Source organism: Scyliorhinus torazame, chromosome 4 (assembly GCF_047496885.1).
Source record: "Scyliorhinus torazame isolate Kashiwa2021f chromosome 4, sScyTor2.1, whole genome shotgun sequence".
Lineage (NCBI taxonomy): Eukaryota > Metazoa > Chordata > Chondrichthyes > Carcharhiniformes > Scyliorhinidae > Scyliorhinus > Scyliorhinus torazame.
This window is the reverse complement of record NC_092710.1, coordinates 372,772,928-372,784,369: the sequence shown is the minus strand read 5'-3', so window position 1 is coordinate 372,784,369 and position 11,442 is coordinate 372,772,928. Positions and strand designations below refer to the sequence as shown.

Below are 11,442 nucleotides of genomic sequence, written 5' to 3'. Positions count from 1 at the left end.
ATTTGGCGGGTTAATCCTCCAGATTAGACACTTCTTTTCAGACCCTAGGCTGAAGTCCATCAGGCCCCACAGTTCCAAAGTTTTGCCACGTACCACTCCCCAGTGACTGTAATGTTCCTGAGTTTCTTTCTCCCAATCCCTGACCTGCGCTCTTTCTGGGATATTATTGTCCTCTATAGTGAAGACTGATGCAACATTCCTGGTCAGTTCACCGGCCACCATTTGATTTTCCGTTGTTAATTCCCAAGACTCATTTTCTATCGGACCAACAATCACTTTGTTAACTTTTTGTGTTTAAATAGCGATAGAAACTCTTCCCATCCATCTTTATATTTCTAGCTAGCTTTCTCTCGTACTCCAATTTCCCCTCCTCATTCATTTTAGTCATTCTTTGCTGTTGTCCAATCTCTGTCCTGCCACCAGTCTTTGTGCGATGTTATACCTTTTCTAACAGGGTGGGGGCTGGCTCTCCCAAATATGATCAATTATTGGATTGGATTGGGTTGGATTTGTTTGTTGTCACGTGTACCGAGGTTCAGTGAAAAGTATTTTCCTGCGAGCAGCTCAACAGATCATTAAGTACATGGGAAGAAAAGGGAATAAAAGAAAATTGTTATGGGTCTGGGTTTACAGAACCTTAAAGTGTTTCATGGAGTTCAACCGACCCACAACTTTTAATAGATTGTGGTGTGGGAAGCACACGGCGTATTCTCCAGGTGTGATACAGCAGAAATGGACAAATGGTTTTTAAAACAAAACAATGTTTATTCTCTGAACTCAAGTTAACCTTTTTAAAAAAAACATTGAATATCTTAAAACAAACATTATTTCAAAGATAACCCCAAAAGACTACAACACTAAATAATCCTTCAAACTGTTCCTTTAAACATCCAAAAGACTTCAAACCTTCAGAAATAGGAGCACATTAGGTTACATTCAATATATTTATAGTCTTTAGATTGCAGAAATCAACAGACCAGCTCTGTGTTTCTTCCTGAGGCTCACAGCAAAACACACAGACACTCCCAGCTGCATTCTCAAACTGAAACTCAAAAAGCAGAAGTGAGCTCAGCTCCCCCCACTCTCTGACATCACTTCAGTAATATGATTAGCTCCATTTCTTAAAGGTACATTGCTTAAACATCCATTTCTTAAAGGTACTCACATGACAAAATACATAATAGGGCAACACAACATAGAACATTACAGCGCAGTACAGGCCCTTCGGCCCTCGATGTTGCGCTCGAATGAAACCACTCTAAAGCCCATCTACACTATTCCCTTATCGTCCATATGTCTATCCAATGACCATTTGAATGCCCTTACTGTTGGCGAGTCCACTACTGTTGAAGGCAGGGCATTCCACGCCCTTACTCCTGAGTAAAGAACCTACCTCTGAAATCTGTCCCTTATCTATCTCCCCTCAATTTAAAGCTATGTCCCCTCGTGCTAGACATCATCATCCGAGGAAAAAGGCTCTCACTGTCCACCCTATCTAATCCTCTGATCATCTTGTATGCCTCTATTAAGTCACCTCTTAACCTTCTCTCTAACGAAAACAGCCTCAAGTCCTTCAGCCTTTCCTCATAAGATCTTCCCTCCATACCAGACAACATCCTGGTAAATCTCCTCTGCACCCTTTCCAATGCTTCCACATCCTTCCTATATTGCGGCGACCAGAATTGCACGCAATACTCCAAATGCGGCCGTACCAGAGTTTTGTACAGCTGCAACATGACCTCATGACTCCAAAACTATCCCTCCACCAATAAAAGCTAACACACCGTACGCCTTCTTAACAACCCTCTCAACCTGAGTGGCAACTTTCAGGGATCTATGTACATGGACACCGAGATCTCTCTGCTCATCCACACTACCAAGAATCTTAACATTAGCCCAGTACTCTGTATTCCTGTTACTCCTTCCAAAATGAATCGCCTCACATTAAACTCCATTTGCCACCTCTCAGCCCAGCGCTGCAGCTCATCTATGTCCCTCTGTAACTTGTAACATCCTTCCGCACTGTCCACAACTCCACCGACTTTAGTGTCATCTGCAAATTTGCTCACCCATCCTTCTACGCCCTCCTCCAGGTCATTTATAAAAATGACAAACAGCAGTGGCCCCAAAACAGATCCTTGTGGTTCACCACTAGTAACTGAACTCCAGGCTGAACGTTTCCCATCAACCACACTATTCCTGTAGACAAAGATGACTTAAAGATCAAGGCCAAAGGCTCAGAATCTCCTCCCTAGCTTCCCAGAGAATCCTAGGATAAATCCCATCCGGCCCAGGTGACTTGTCTATTTTCACACTTTCCAGAATTGCTAACATCTCCTCCTTATGAACCTCAAGCCCTTCTAGTCTAGTAGCCTGTATCTCAGTATTCTCCTCGACAACATTGTCTTTTTCCTGTGTGAATACTGACGAAAAATATTCATTTAGCACCTCTCCTATCTCCTCGGGACTCCAAGCACAACTTCCCACTACTGTCCTTGACTGGCCCTACTCTTACCCTAGTCATTCTTTTATTCCTGACATATCTATAGAAAGCTTTAGGGTTATCCTTGATCCTACCTGCCAAAGACTTCTCATGTCCCCTCCTGGCTCTTCTTAGCTCTCTCTTTAGGTCCTTCCTAGCTAATTTGTAACTCTCGAGTGCCTTAACTGAACCTTCATGTCTCATCTTTACATAAGTCTCCTTCTTCCTCTTGACAAGTGTTTCGACTGCTTTAGTAAACCACGGTTCCCTCACTCGACCACTTCCTCCCTGCCTGACAGGTACATACTTATCAAGGACACGCAGTAGCTGTTCCTTGAACAAACTCCACATTTCCATTGTGCCCATCCCCTGCAGTTTTCCTCTCCATCCGATGTATCCTAAGTCTTGCCTCATCGCATCATAATTGCCTTTCCCCCAGATATAACTCTTGCCCTGCGGTATATACCTATCCCTTTCCATCACTAAAGTAAACTTAATCGAATTGTGGTCACTATCACCAAAGTGCTCACCTACCTCCAAATCTAATACCTGTCCTGGTTCATTACCCAGTACCAAATCCAATATGGCCTCGCCTCTCGTTGGCCTATCTACATACTGTGTCAGGAAACCCTCCTGCACACATTGGACAAAAACGGACACATCTAATGTACTCGAACTATAGCGTTTCCAGTCAATATTTGCAAAGTTAAAGTCCCCCATAACAACTACCCTGTTGCTTTCGCTCCTATCCAGAATCATCTTTGCAATCCTCTCCTCTACCTCTCTGGAAATTTTCGGAGGCCTATAGAAAACCCCTAACAGGGTGACCTCTCCTTTCCTGTTTCTACCCTCAGCCCATACTACCTCAGTAGACGAGTCCTCATCAAACGTCCTTTCTGCCACCGTAATACTGTCCTTGACTAACAATGCCACCCCTCCCCCTCTTTTGCCACCTTCCCTGAGCTTACTGAAATATCTAAATCCCGGCACCTGCAACAACCATTTCTGTCCCTGCTCTATCCATGTCTCCGAAATGGCCACAACATCGAAGTCCCAGGTACCAACCCATGCCGCAAGTTCACCCACCTTATTCCGGATGCTCCTGGCATTGAAGAAGACACACTTTAAACCACCTTCCTGCCTGCCGGTACACTCCTGCAACTTTGAAACCCTACTCATGACCTCACTACTTTCAACCTCCTGTATACTGGAGCTACAATTCAGGTTCCCAAGCCCCTGCTGAACTAGTTTAAACCCTCCCGAAGAGCATTAGCAAATTTCCCCCCCAGAATATTGGTACCCCTCTGGTCCAGGTGCAGACCATCCCGTTTGTCGAGGTCCCACCGACCCCAGAATGAGCCCCAATTATCCAGAAATCTGAAACCCTCCCTCCTGCACCATCCCTGTAGTCATGTGTTCAACTCCTCTCTCTCCCTAGTCCTCGTCTCGCTATCAAGTGGCACGGGTAACAACCCAGGGATAATAACTCTGTTTATCCTCGATCTAAGTTTCCACCCTAGCTCCCTGAATTCCTGCCTTACATCCCTATCCCTTTTCCTACCTATGTCGTTGGTACCTATGTGGACCACGACTTGGGGCTGCTCCCCCTCCCCCTTAAGGATCCCGAAAACACGATCCGAGACATCACGCACCCTGGCACCTGGGAGGCAACACACCAACCGCGAGTCTCTCTCGTTTCCACAGAATCTCCTATCTATCCCGCTAACTATGGAGTCTCCAATGACTAATGCTCTACTCCTCTCCCCCCTTCCCTTCTGAGCAACAGGGACAGACTCTGTGCCAGAGACCTGTACCCCATGGCTTAACCCTGGTAAGTCCCCCCCCCCAACAGTATCCAAAGCGGTATACTTGTTACTGAGGGGAACGACCACAGGGGATCCCTGTCCTGACGGATTCCTCCCAGCCCCTCTCACTGTCACCCATCTATCTTTATTCTTCGGAGTAACTACATCCCTGAAGCTTCTATCTATGACCAACTCTGCCTCCCGAATGATCCGAAGTTCATCCAGCTCCAGCTCCAGTTCCCTAACGCGGTTTCTGAAGAGCTGGAGATGGGTGCACTTCCCACATATGTAATCAGCAGGGACACTGACAGCGTCCCTCACCTCCAACATTCTGCAGGAGGAACATTGCACTGCCTTCTCTGCCATCCCTCTAGATAAAAAAAAAGAGAGAAAGAAAGAGCTTATCTGTTATTCACTCCCCTTCTTAGCAAGCACTCACTCAGCAACTTCTGCGCCCTGCACGATAACACCTGAGGGAAAATAAATAAAAACTACTTACCTGCAGGCTGTGACGTCACGGTTCAACTTTCCACTTCTACCTGCCCTCAAGCCTTCCTCTTGATCCTTACAGCGGTTGGGTTTTTTTTGGTTAGAGGAGGGGGTAGGGACCGAGTCGAGTGGGAGTACCTCTGGGAGGTGTTGCGTAGGTTTGGGTTCGGGGAGGGTTTATCAGTTGGGTTAAGCTCCTTTACAGAGCCCCGGTGGCGAGTGTAGTGACGAACCGGCGGAGGTCGGAGTACTTTCGACTGTACCGAGGAATGAGGCAGGGGTGCCCCCTGTCCCCCCTGTTGTTCGCATTGGCGATCGAACCATTGGCCATGTCATTGAGGGAGTCTAATAAATGGAGGGGGGTGGTCCGAGGGGGAGAAGAGCATCGGGTGTCGCTATACGCGGATGACCTGCTGCTGTACGTGGCGGATCCAATGGAGGGGATGGTGGAGGTCATGCAGACTCTAAGGGAGTTTGGGGAGTTCTCGGGCTATAAGCTCAATGTAGGGAAGAGTGAGCTCTTTGTATTACAGGCGGGGGACCAAGAAAGAGGGATAGGGGACCTACCGCTGAGGAGGGCGGAGGGGAGCTTTCGGTATCTGGGGATCCAGATAGCCAGGAGTTGGGGGCCCCTACATAAACTGAATCTGACGAGATTGGTGGAGCAAATGGAGGTGGACTTCAAAAGATGGGACATGTTACCGCTCTCGCTGGCGGGTAGAGTGCAGTCGGTCAAAATGGTGGTCCTTCCAAGGTTTCTGTTTCTGTTTCAGTGCCTTCCCATCGTGATCACTAAGGCCTTTTTTAAGAGAGTAGGCAGGAGTATTATGGGGTTTGTGTGGGCGAATAAGACCCCGAGAGTAAGGAGAGGGTTCCTGGAACGCAGTAGGGACCGAGGAGGGTTGGCGCTGCCAAACCTGGGGAGCTACTCCTGGGCAGCAAATGTGGCGATGATCCGCAAGTGGGTTATGGAGGGAGAGGGGGCGGCATGGAAGAGGATGGAGATGGCGTCCTGTAAAGGAACGAGCCTGGGGGCGTTGGTGACAGCACCGCTGCCGCTCTCGCCGACAAAGTATACCACGAGCCCGGTGGTGGCGGCAACGCTAAGGATCTGGGGCCAGTGGAGACGGCATCGGGGTGCAATGGGAGCATTGGTGTGGTCCCCGATCAGAGGTAACCACCAGTTTGTCCCGGGGAAGATGGACGGGGGGGTTCCAGAGCTGGCATCAGGGGGGATTAGAAGAATGGGGGACCTGATTATTGACGGGGCATTTGCGAGCCTAGGGGCACTGGAGGAGAAGTTTGAGTTACCCCCGGGAAATGCCTTTAGATATATGCAGGTGAGGGCTTTTGTGAGGCGACAGGTGAGGGAATTCCCGTTGCTCCCGGCACAAGAAATTCAAGACAGGGTGATCTCGGGCGCATGGGTCGGGGAGGGCAAGGTGTCGGAAATACACCAGGAGTTGAAAGAAGAGGGGGAAACGCTGGTAGAAGAGTTGAAGGGGAAATGGGGGGAGGAGCTGGGGGAGGAGATTGAAGAAGGTCTGTGGGCCCTAGGGAGGGTTAATTCCTCCTCCTCGTGTGCCAGGCTCAGCCTGATACAGTTTAAGGTGGTTCACAGAGCGCATCTGACGAGGGCGAGGTTGAGTAGGTTCTTTGGGGTAGAGGACAGATGTGGAAGGTGCTCAGGGAGTCCGGCGAACCATGTCCATATGTTTTGGTCATGCCCGGCACTGGAGGGGTTCTGGAGAGGAGTGGCGGGAGCAATATCTCAGGTGGTGAAAGTCCGGGTCAAGCCAAGCTGGGGGCTAGCAATATTTGGAGTAGTGGACGAGCCGGGAGTGCAGGAAGCGAAAGAGGCCGGAATTCTGGCCTTTGCGTCCCTAGTAGCCCGGCGAAGGATCTTGCTAATGTGGAAGGAGGCGAAGCCCCCCAGCCTGGAGGCCTGGATAAACGAGATGGCTGGGTTCATAAAGTTGGAGAGGATTAAGTTTGCCTTGAGAGGGTCTGCGCAGGGGTTCTACAGGCGGTGGCAACCGTTCCTAGACTATCTCGCGGAGCGTTAGAGGAAGGTCGGTCAGCAGCAGCAGCAGCAACCTGGGTGGGGGGTAGGGACGTCCTGGGAGGGGGGACTGCCTGGGAGGGTGGATGAGCAAGAGATAACATGAAGGGTGAAGGGTTGGGAAAACTGGCACGTACGGGTGAGGGCCAGTGTACAAAGCTATGTAAACATAGCATTTTGCCATGTATATATCTTGCTCTGCACGATTTCTCGTTATTTTGTTACGGGGGGGGGGGGGGGTAATTGTTTGGAAGGGAGAAAATTGTGTTAAAATACTTTAATAAATATATATATTTTTTAAATTAAAAAAAAAAGCCTCCTTCTTCCTCTTGACAAGTGATTCAACTACTTTAGTAAACCACGGTTCCCTCGCTCGACCACTTCCTCCCTCCCTGACAGGGCAGCACGGTAGCATTATGGTTAGCATAATTGTTTCACAGCTCCAGGGTCCCAGGTTCGATTCCGGCTTGGGTCACTGTCTGTGCGGAGTCTGCACATCCTCCCCGTGTGTGCGTGGGTTCCTCCGGGTGCTCCCGTTTCCTCCCACAGTCCAAAGATGTGCAGGTTAGGTGGATTGGCCATGCTAAATTGCCCTTCGTGTCCAAAATTGTCCTTAGTGTTGGGTGGGGTTACTGGGTTATGGGGATAGGGTGGGGTGTTCACCTTGGGTAGGGTGCTCTTTCCAAGAGCCGGTGCAGACTCGATGGGCCGAATGGCCTCCTTCTGCACTGTAAATTCTATGATAATCTATGATGAAGGACAAGCAGTAGCTGTTCCTTGAACAAGCTCCACATTTCAATTGTGCCCATCCCCTGCCGTTTCCTTCCCCATCCTATGCATCCTAAGTCTTGCCTAATCACTTCATAATTGCCTTTCCCCCAGTGGTATATTGCCCTGCGGTATATACCTATCCCTTTCCATCGCTAATGTAAATGTAACCAAATTGTGGTCACTATCAGAAGGTACACAATGTAACTACATAAGCACTGGCATCGGATGAAGCATACAGGGTGTAGTGTTCATGAGGTCAGTCCATAAGAGGGTCATTTAGGAGTCTGGTGACAGTGGGGAAGAAGCTGTTTTTGAGTCTGTTCGTGCGTGTTCTCAGACTTCTGTATGTTCTCAGACTTCTGTATCTCCTGCCCGATGGAAGAAGTTGGAAGAGCGAGTAAGCCGGGTGGGAGGGGTCTTTGATTATGCTGCCCGCTTTCCCCAGGCAGCGGGAGGTGTAGATGGAGTCAGTGGATGGGAGGCAGGTTTGTGTGATGGACTGGGCGGTGTTCACGACTCTCTGAAGTTTCTTGCGGTCCTGGGCCGAGCAGTTGCCATACCAGGCTGTGATGCAGCCCGATAGGATGCTTTCTATGGTGCATCTGTAAAAGTTGATAAGTGTAAATGTGGACATGCCGAATTTCCTTAGTTTCCTGAGGAAGTATAGGCGCTGTTGTGCTTTCTTGGTGGTAGCGTCGACGTGGGTGGACCAGGACAGATTTTTGGTGATGTGCACCCCTAGGAATTTGAAACTGCGAACCATCTCCACCTCGGCCCCGTTGATGCTGACAGGGGTGTGGACAGTACTTTGCTTCTTGAAGTCAATGACCAGCTCTTTAGTTTTGCTGGCATTGAGGGAGAGATTGTTGTCGCTACACCACTCCACTAGGTTCTCTATCTCCCTCCTGTATTCGGACTCATCGTTATTCGAGATCCGGCCCACTATGGTCGTATCGTCAGCAAACTTGTAGATGGAGTTGGAACAAAATTTTGCCACGCAGTCGTGTGTGTACAGGGAGTAGAGTAGGGGGCTAAGTACGCAGCCTTGCAGGGCCCCGGTATTGAGGACTATTGTGGAGGAAGTGTTGTTGTTTATTCTTACTGATTGTGGTCTGTGGGTCAGAAAATCGAGGATCCAGTTGCAGAGTGGGGAGCCAAGTCCTAGGTTTTGGAGCTTTGATATGAGCTTGGCTGGGATTATGGTGTTGAAGGCAGAGCTGTAGTCAATAAATAGGAGTCTGATGTAGGAGTCCTTGTTTTCGAGATGCTCTAGGGATGAGTGGAGGGCCAGGGAAATGGTGTCTGATGTGGACCGGTTGCAGCGGTATGCGAATTGCAGTGGATCAAGGCATTCTGGGAGTATGGAGGTGATGCGCTTCATGATCAACCTCTCGAAGCACTTCATTACGACTGAAGTCAGGGCCGCTGGTCGGTAGTCATTGAGGCACGTTGCCTGGTTCTTCTTTGGTACCGGTATGATGGTGGTCTACTTGAAGCAGGTGGGGACCTCGGAGTGGAGTAAGGACAGGTTAAAGATGTTCACGAATACCTCTGCCAGCTGGTCCGCGCAGGCTCTGAGTGCACGACCAGGGATCCCGTCTGGGCCCATCGCCTTCCGAGGGTTCACTTTATGGGAGTCAATCTCGCGATTGAGCCATGGTTTCCGGTTGGGGAACGTACGTACTGCTTTCTTTGGCACGCAGTCATCCACACATTTGCTGATGAAGTCTGTGACGGTGGTGGCATACTCATTTAAGTTAGTCGCTGAGTTCTTAAATATGGACCAGTCCACTGTCTCTAAGCAGTCACGTAGGAGCTCTTCTGTCTCCTTGGACCAGCACTGCACAACCTTCTTAGCTGGATTCTCCCGCTTGAGCTTCTGTTTGTATGCCGGGAGAAGGAGCACCGTCTTATGGTCCGATTTCCCAAAGTGCGGTCGGGGGAAGGAATGGTAGGTGCCCTTGATTTTTGAGTAGCAGTGGTCAAGAGTTATTATTGGGTGGCGACTGTGGGGGAGGGGTCGGTGTGGGTGGGGGAGGGGTCGGTGTCGGTGTGGGTGGGGGAGGGGTCGGTGTGGGTGGGGGAGGGGTCGGTGTGGGTGGGGGAGGGGTCGGTGTGGGTGGGGGAGGGGTCGGTGTGGGTGGGGGAGGGGTCGGTGTGGGTGGGGGAGGGGTCGGTGTGGGTGGGGGAGGGGTCGGTGTGGGTGGGGGAGGGGTCGGTGTGGGTGGGGGAGGGGTCGGTGTGGGTGGGGTGGGGGGGGTCTGTGGGTGGGGGGGTCTGTGGGTGGGGGAGGGGTCGGTGGGGGAGGGGTCGGTGTGGGTGGGGAGGGGTCGGTGTGGGTGGGGAGGGGTCGGTGTGGGTGGGGAGGGGTCGGTGTGGGTGGGGGAGGGGTCGGTGTGGGTGTGGATGGGGTGGGGGGGTCTGTGGGTGGGGGAGGGGTCTGTGGGTGGGGGAGGGGTCGGTGGGTGGGGGTGGGGGAGGGGTCGGTGTGGATGGGGAGGGGTCGGTGTGGGTGGGGAGGGGTGGGTGGGGGAGGGGTCGGTGTGGATGGGGGAGGGGTCGGTGAGGATGGGGGAGGGGTCGGTGTGGATGGGGGAGGGGTCGGTGTGGATGGGGGAGGGGTCGGTGTGGATGGGGGAAGAGGTCGGTGTGGATGGGGGAGGGGTCGGTCTGGATGGGGGAGGGGTCGGTGTGGGTGTGGATGGGGGAGGGGTCGGTGTGGGTGTGGATGGGGGAGGGGTCGGTGTGGGTGTGGATGGGGGAGGGGTCGGTGTGGGTGTGGATGGGGAGGGGTGGGTGTGGATGGGGAGGGGTCGGTGTGGGTGTAGATGGGGAGGGGTCGGTGTGGGTGTAGATGGGGAGGGGTCGGTGTGGGTGTGGATGGGGGAGGGGTCGGTGTGGATGGGGGAGGGGTCGGTCTGGATGGGGGGGGGTTGGTGTGTGTGTGGATGGGGGAGGGGTCGGTGTGGATGGGGGAGGGGTCGGTGTGGGTGTGGATGGGGAGGGGTCGGTGTGGGTGTAGATGGGGAGGGGTCGGTGTGGGTGTGGGTGGGGCGGGGGTGGATGGGGTGAGGTCGATGGGGGAGGGGTCGGTGTGGATGGGGGAGGGGTCGGTGTGGATGGGGGAGGGGACGGTGTGGGTGTGGATGGGGAGGGGTCGGTGTGGGTGTGGATGGGGGAGGGGTTGGTGTGGGTGTGGATGGGGAGGTGTCGGTGTGGGTGTGGGTGGGGGAGGGGTCGGTGTGGGTGGGGTCGGTGTGGGTGGGGGTGGGGTCAGTGTGGATGGGGAGGGGTCGGTGTGGGTGGGGGTGGGGGAAGGGTCGGTGTGGATGGGGAGCGGTCGGTGTGGGTGTGGGTGGGGCGGGGGTGGATGGGGTGAGGTCGGTGTGGGTGGGGGAGGGGTCGGTGTGGATGGGGGAGGGGTCGGTGTGGATGGGGGAGGGGTCGGTGTGGATGGGGGAGGGGTCGGTGTGGATGGGGGAGGGGTCGGTGTGGGTGGGAGAGGGGTCGGTGTGGATGGGGGAGGGGTCGGTGTGGATGGGGGAGGGGTCGGTGTGGATGGGGGAGGGGTCGGTGTGGATGGGGGAGGGGTCGGTGTGGATGGGGGAGGGGTCGGTGTGGATGGGGGAGGGGTCGGGGTCGGTGTGGGTGTGGATGGGGGAGGGGTCGGTGTGGGTGTGGATGGGGGAGGGGTCGGTGTGGGTGTGGATGGGGGAGGGGTCGGTGTGGATGGGGGAGGGGTCGGTGTGGGTGTGGATGGGGGAGGGGTCGGGGTCGGTGTGGGTGTGGATGGGGGAGGGGTCGGTGTGGGTGTGGATGGGGGAGGGGTCGGT

General features: G+C 53.0%; 2 protein-coding genes across 3 annotated transcripts in view; both read left to right on the top strand.

Moving 5' to 3' along the window:
* The window catches only part of LOC140411246 (kinesin light chain 1-like), a 669,745-nt gene that overhangs the window by 275,960 nt on the left and 382,343 nt on the right, over nt 1-11,442 (top strand). The gene's annotated exons all lie outside the window — the stretch shown is intronic.
* The window catches only part of polh (polymerase (DNA directed), eta), a 169,315-nt gene that overhangs the window by 490 nt on the left and 157,383 nt on the right, over nt 1-11,442 (top strand). The gene's annotated exons all lie outside the window — the stretch shown is intronic.